This window comes from Euprymna scolopes, chromosome 2 (genome assembly GCF_053919585.1).
Source record: "Euprymna scolopes isolate OS-2025 chromosome 2, ASM5391958v1, whole genome shotgun sequence".
Classification (NCBI taxonomy): Eukaryota; Metazoa; Mollusca; class Cephalopoda; order Sepiida; family Sepiolidae; genus Euprymna; species Euprymna scolopes.
The window spans coordinates 151953409-151961477 of NC_136483.1; positions in this window are offsets into that span (position 1 = coordinate 151953409).

The window sequence follows — 8069 nt, forward strand, 5'->3', positions numbered from 1 at the left end:
AATCTATGTGTACAGTAATACAAACCCGAAAATGCATATTTGCATTTCATTATGTAAACTTTTATACATTGATTTCAAAAATTAAATGCTATAAGTTTTTTTGTTAACTACCGGTTGGTACAATTTACCGCCCCATCCCTTTATATTTTTTTCTTTTTGTCTTTTTTAGCGGATTATTTTCAATTAATTATCCAAATAAGTGACTAGCTTTAAAACAAAATTTAATAGTAAATTATTTGTTTACAGATAAACTGAATTTTCTAATATGGCCCAAAGTCCAAAAAAAAAAGTCTTTTTGAAGATGATGAGTTGAAAGCCATTTGCAAAGTCTGTAAAATTAAAATATCGCGAGGAATAAAACCATCTAACATGACCACAACCAACATGTTAAAACATTTTACTATGAAGCATCCAAATAAATTGGAGAAGCAAAATAAAAAAGAAAAGGAACAAAAAATTACCAACTAGTCACTCAGAGCAGTGAGGGTCGAAATCGCAGTGTCTTTTTTTTTTTTTTTTTGCCTACGTCACCATCTAGGTGTGACCATTTTTTTTTTTAACCCTCCTTAACTTCAAAGAGTAAATACAATATATACAACTAAAAAAATAATTTTTAAAAATGCTGATTCCATTCATGAAAAATTCTTTTAACTAAAAATTAAAACTTAGGTAAAGATAGCTGACTGACAGCAACAGGAGCACTGGTTAACTACTGAACCACGTGGAAAGGTGTAGGGGGGGGGAGGAAATTAAATGATGATAATAAATTATGATAACCGTCTTTGAAAGGCACTAAACTCCTAAAATTTACTTCTTTAAAATTTTAGGCGGCACTCCCCGGCGATTTTAAAGCACTCTCTCTCTCTCTCAAAAAAAAAAAAAAAAAAAGAAAAGATTTAATTTTTAAGTTTGGGAAAGATATATTTATTATAACCAAATTCCTGTATGAAGACTGGATCTACTTTATTGGACGTTAATTTGTGAGATAAGTAATTTTTCAATGTTTAATATGTTTTAAAAGTTTCAATTATCAATTAAATTTTTTTAATTGCATTTATTTTTCAATTTATTTTTTAAAAAAAACAGGGTTTTAAATGTATTTTTCAAGGTAACAAGCTTCGAAAGAAGTCTAATAAAAAAAAAATCACTTAATTTTTAATTTTCGACAACCCTGAGAATTTAATTATTAAAAAAATATTGAAATGTGACATTTTTTATTTAACATTTCTATTAGTTCAATTAATTTTCTTTCAATAATTCATTTCACTCAACAAACTTCACCATTTTTTTTTTTTTTTTAATCTTTTTCTGTAATTTTGGTAATTATGTTTGCTCAATTTTATCTAGTATTTCATTTGTTTTTTATAGTGGTATCATTTTTATATGTGTTCCTTTGATATACCCTATTTCAAAATTAGTTTGGCTAAACTTATTCTTCACGTTAGAAACAATGTGTAAAAGCAATGAAAAAGTAAGAAAAAATAATAGGTGTTAACTACTCCTTGTGAATTATGGAGGTCTGAAGAACTGCCGTCACAAATACAACTATCAATAGTTAAACAAAAAATCGTTTTTGAAATTCCTTTAATTGTAACTTTTCGCTATACCTACCTTTTGGTATAAAACACAAAAACTTTCGATTAATGGTATTTCTCATATATGGTTGTTAACTTTGGAAAGGTTATTTTGTATCTACGGCGCCATGTCACGTGGTATATTGTTTTTTTTTTTTTCATTACGCACGTTCATTTATAAATTATTAAATCAAATATTTATCTTTTTTATATTTAATTAGTATATATTTTCTTTCTCTTCCGCTATATTTTTTTTATTTAATTCATTAAATCTGTTAATAATGAGGACCAAAATAATGAATCGTGTGTATTTATTCTCTAATTTTCTTGTTTTTGTTCTGTTATATAAATTCTATTTTATTTGTTTTTTCTCTGAAGGATAAATTCTATTTTCTTTGAGTTTTTTTTTCTGTATTCCAATTAAGTAAAATAAATTTTCTCTAAAATAAATTTTGCTAATTTTTCCGTTTAGTTTACTATATAATAATTTTATTTAAACCAAAACACGACGGTGTAGACATAAAATATCTCTTCCAAAGTTAGGGAACATATTTGGGAACTACCGACCATAAGTATAAAACTACCTGGTATATTTCAAAACAATAAATTCCCTAGGAATCGGAATCGTACTTGGTATCGGAATCGTTAATCAATATTTTCCTGGAATCGGAATCGGAATCGTATAAAAATTAGGAATCGTCCCAACACTAGTGGGAACTGTACACACAATTATCCACAAAGAACTGAAGATGTGGAAGATTTGTGCGAAGTTTGTTCCAAGAGTGCTCAGAGAAGATCACAGACTATTTGACCAAGATGAGCATCAAGACAGTTCCTCACTCTCCTTATAGACCAGGCCTTGCTCCCTGTGACTTTTGGTTATTCCCTAAGCTCAAGGTAAACCTTAGAGGATGTCGTTATGAGTAGGGTTAGGACAATAGCATATTCTTTTCATTGTTATGACTCTCGGGTGTGTATCCGTTGATATCTTACATGATTTTACATAGAGTGATGTGGTTCTCAGTTGATTAACTGAGTCTGTGTCGGATATATACTCGAGAGTCAAAACAATGATAAGAATATTCTGTTGTAATAGCCCTAGTTATGAGACAGTTGAGGTGAAAGAGGCTGTGATGAGGACTTCCATGAGGCCTTCCAGAAGTTGTTGAAACGGTACAACAAGTAGATTGCAGCCGGAGGAGATTACTTCAGAAGGGGACTAGAGTTTCATGTGTTTACTATTAATAAAAGTGCCCATATGAAAAAAGTCTGGAAACTTATTTAAGGCACCTCGTACATATATATATATATATATATATATATATATATATATATATATATATATATATATATATATATATATATATATATATATAATTTTTTTTTTGTCATGTTTTTTTTTTTTTTTTTTTTTTTACTAGCAGATTTTAATATTGATGGAAAAGCTGGATAATCGTCCTAAGTGGTCTTAAGGTGACACCTCATATCATGGATTATAACTTTTCTTACCTCCTGCCATGAGAAGTTTATGTTGTTTTTTGTAAATAAAACTTATTTTTGTTATTTTATTTTTACTAACACATAGTTTAAATAAATATGGGGTGGGGGTGGGGGGGTAGATAGTAACGCCGAACGGTAAATCTAATGTGGAGGATTACACATCGACATGCAATTCAGACGAATGCTAAAACACAAATGGTTTTAATTAGTTATCCCAAGACAATCTGCAGTTACTTTCCTTCATTTCATGCTATTTATTTATGTATTTATGTATAACTTGAAATTTTTTCAAAAACTATTTTCATTAATAATTAATTTTCTACTTTATCGTTTTTCGTAATTTTTGGATATGTTACTAATTTCAACATGACGATTAAATAGATACCATTAGTTTTAATTAGGCACCGCCAAAACTGGGGGGGGGGGGCAGGTAAGTGCTTTTTGATCTACCGTCTTTTTAAAAATCTACCAATAATCAGGTAATTATCCAATCAATACGAAATTTTCAACGATTATTAAGAAAAGAATGAACTTCATAATAGTGTACTTATTTTTCATAAACGATATTTATATATATATATATTTTTTGCTTACAACCCCCCCCCTTGTTTTGAGGGGGTTCCTTCCAAATATGCTTAAAATAATCATCTGAATCTGAACAAAACATATTGTGTTGTTGTAAGGGACAGGATTATAGATTTAAAAAATAAAAATAAAAAATAAATTGTTTGTATACCTTATTTTGGCGTCTGAGTATCAGAACTTCGATTGTGTTTAATTATCTCGCTTTTGAGTTTTGAAGTGTAAAATTCGGTGAATATGTTAAGTAAAATAATTAATTTAAGCAAAAAAAAAAAAAAATTTAATATTTATACGAAAAAAGCCATTTTAAAATCTTTGATAAATAAATTAAGAATTTTTTTTTAGCGAGCCGAATAATGCATGACCATTATTAAACAGGGAATGCTTTGAAGAATCGATACAAAAAAAAATTCGATAAATATTGTGCCCTTTGTGTTAAAAATAACATCATTTTTTCGATCCCGTTTGAAAACGTTTGCCGCCTTTCGACTACGGTGGACCAAATGCGCTGAAATAATTTTTTTTTATTCTGCTTTAAATTGCCCCCCCCCCCCATTTTGGGGAGCCTGGCCTCCACACACATACACATTAAAAACCAAACTCATACAAATGGTCACCCATCTGGTACTGGCCAGCCTCAGCGTTAATAATACATTGAAATTTTCGTCACTGAAAAATAAGTTTTTTTTGGCCTGTTTGGTTTTCCATAGTTTACTTTTTATTTAGTACAAACGTAAACATTGTCTAGATCGACGCGAAGTAACTGGTTGCCTATATGAATAAGTGGAATTATTTGAAATCCAGGTACTTATATTATAATATTTTTGCATATTCTCATAGAAAATCACCCTAAATCTTAGTTAGACAACAAATAAATGAATTAATTATTTCAAAAACCTTTTTTTTTTTAATATTTATGTACGTTTTTTGTGCAAGACAAAAAATGTCAATTGTTAACTTTTGGGGAAAATTTAACATTTAAAATTTAATTAAAAATAGTAGAAAAAGTTTTACATTATTCTGTTTTCTATATGATAAAATTCAGGGTTTTATCTTTCTGGAAAAAAAAAGTTACTCAGAAATAATGGATTTTAATAAATGTAATTTCGTTTTAAAAACAACAACAACTTGATTTTTCGGCCATTTTTGGCAGTGTCTAGTTTTGATTGAAATTCAACATTTCGATTTTCCCTCTAATAATGATCAAGCGCCTTCGCACATGTGAAAGTCATAAGCCAGTGGCAACTTAGAAATTCCTATAAGATCGGGTCAAGAAAATCGGTTTTCTACAGACTTCACCGGCCGCACCTGAATGACACCAGAATGTACGCTCTCCTTCTTTAACCCTAGCAGGGTGGGGAGCAAGTTGCAAAGGAAAGAACTCAATGACTCGCGTATCCAACCATTATTAACTTGCACACATTTATACATGCACTAATAAAAACAAGGTAAACCCACACACATACACAATGCCATGCTGCAAAGCACTCACATACATATATTACTTATACACATATATTATTCACTCTATTATTGACTTGGGAGTAATATTCATTCAACGTGTGTTGTACTATGAAAGTTTTCATTATTGAAAATAACTTTGATATTTTTATATCTTGTATAAAATGTTTTGTTATAAAGTTTTATTTTTCTCCGTTTTTTTCATTCCATATAAAAATCTGTTTATGTTTTAGGTAGAACTTGCTATCTATTAACTCTTATTATTTCAATGCTCCATTTTATTTTCATTGTATTCTGCATGCATGTTCCGTATATACAGGGTGCCCCAATAAAATGTATGCCCTCTTTAAATGACCATAAAACCAACATTTATTAAAAGAAAGAAAGAAATGTTTCATACATCAAAATACTGTGAACAAATATAGAAACCAGCTAATTATCGAAAGTGTTCAAAATAATGGCCATTGTGGTCCATTAACAGCTGACAATGCTCATTGATTGGATCGAAAACGTTCCTAATCAGTTCAATTGGTATGGTGACACATCTTCTTTCAATGGTTGCTTTCAACTTATCCATTGTAGTTCGTTTTGTGGTGTGAATCCTGTGCTTAACATGATCCCACCCACCCACCCCTGAAAAAGAGAAAAATCCATTGGGCGGGGTGGGGGGGGGGTCAAATCCGGTGAGCATGGACAGTACTCAATACTTCCTCTTTGTCCTAACTATCTGTTTCGCAGGTGACTATCAAGATTATGATATCATGATGATAGTGGGGAAGTACTCCATCCTGCTGGAAGTGCCATTCTTTATTCCAAAAGATCTCTTGGTAACGTGGTATAGCATATTCATGTAGCAAGAGATAATTTAAAAAGTGTATACATTTTATTGGGACACCCTGTATGTATATATATATATATATATATATATATATATATATATATATATATATATATATGAGCAAACAGTTAATAAAATATGTTAAAAACACTTTGAAATGAGTTAAAAACATATTTAATCTGAAAAGGAAACACTAGATAAATGGAGAAGTCCTTAATCCGTGGAGTTTCGAAGAAATACTCTCCTTCTCCTCATCAGAGGGTAGGAATTAGGAAAATGCGGGATCGGATTTTGCATGCAGAAGTATTTGATGAAACAACAAGTAAGTCAAAGATCTTACTTGAAAACAAAATAAGTTAAGCAGAGGGAATATGGTAAAGAAAAAGGTGATTACACATGAATGGATAGTCTGGTGGAAGATAAAAAATCCAGTGACGGTAAAATCCAAATGTAAAACTTCAAGAAAGTTAAAAGAATTTCCATTTGTACAAGTAAAATCCAAGGATATATATATATATATATATATATATATATATATATATATATATATATATATATATGATTGTTGCATAGATTGGTTTCCTAGAGGTAAATCCAATGAAAACTCTGTGATTATTAAAGAGTGATCAATGGAGGACAGAGCTGGTATATAGTCTGTTTATTATACAAACATTATTGGTTACATATGTGCATACATGTTTCAGTGGAATCTTAATTCAAGGAAACCACCTCATCTGACCAAAAAAAAAAAACATTGAAAAGAGTCAGGATTACATTCGTTTTTTTTATAAGATAATCGGGTGTGGTTTCTGCTTTGGAAGAAAGTGGGGTGTATACTTTGCGAATGTGAGCAGCAGGGGTTTTCGAGGGAGGTGTGGTGAAGGAAGGAGGTGGAGGGGTAAGAAAGAGGGGAAGTACGATCTCATGTGGTCAAACTGTAGCAGTGGGGGGATTATCTTAACTTGACGGTTGTTTATTGGCCCAAGTTTTCGCTTTGATCTGAAGTAATATTATGCCCTCATCATTGTTAATTTCCCTATTTTTGGTTTTATAGTTGTTTTTTTCTTTTCTGGCGGCGATTACCTTATATATCTATATATATAAATTTGTATTCCTGTCTGTTTGTTTGTTCATAATTTGATTAATGCATACAAAACGTGTCTTACTTTAATCTTTCATTTATTTCTATATATAGTATGATACTTGGAAAAATAAACAATTAAGAGATCACCTTATTTGCATATGACATTAAGAAAAATTGCCTTTACTAAATAGCGGTATCTTAGTTAATGTTTTTAGCAAGAGAATTATTTTAAGTATTCTATTTAAAATTGTTATTTAATAAATTTTAAACAACAATTATATTGATAATATATTTAATTTAATTTATTTTGGGATTAATATTTCCAACAGCGACCTTTTTTTAAAACTTTTTTTAGAGTTATTTGCCCCTAGATGCTATCTATAGAAAAACTAAACAAACGTTTACCAAATGTCATTTGGTAATTTGATGAAGTTTCTAGCTTGAAAAATAATTCTGTGTAGATAGAAAAAATGTTTGGCTTTTGTATTTTTTAAATAATAAAAAGAAACACTTAGGAAAAAACTGAAAAGATTTCATTTGTTTGTTTTATTTTATTCCTTACGGCAATACAGAAATAGGTAAATTTTTACCACATAATTCAGCGTCGTTTAATACCTAAAAAAAATGGAGATCTACTGGCCCCCACTCTAAATTCCACAATTTACACTTTTTTTTCTTTTTTCGAGTTAATTTCATCAATTACAAACTTAATTTTCTAATTAAAAAGGTAACTTTATACGACGTGACCCAGCAGCATTTAACCCCTAAAAATATGGAGATCTACTTTTTTTCAGCCTAATACATTTAAACAGCCTTTATAAATATTATGAGAAAAGAAATTTTGAAAAAAAAAATAACATGGTAGAGTGAAGGATCACTTTTCTATATAAATTTAATGTAAAATGAGCACCCACTTTTTGCCCACCAAGCGTTCAACGAGACATGTCACCTCTAGCATTTTTTTTTAAAGTTTGGCGATTGAGGGGGAGGGAAAAACTGGGGGGGGGGATAACATTGGCAACATAAAATA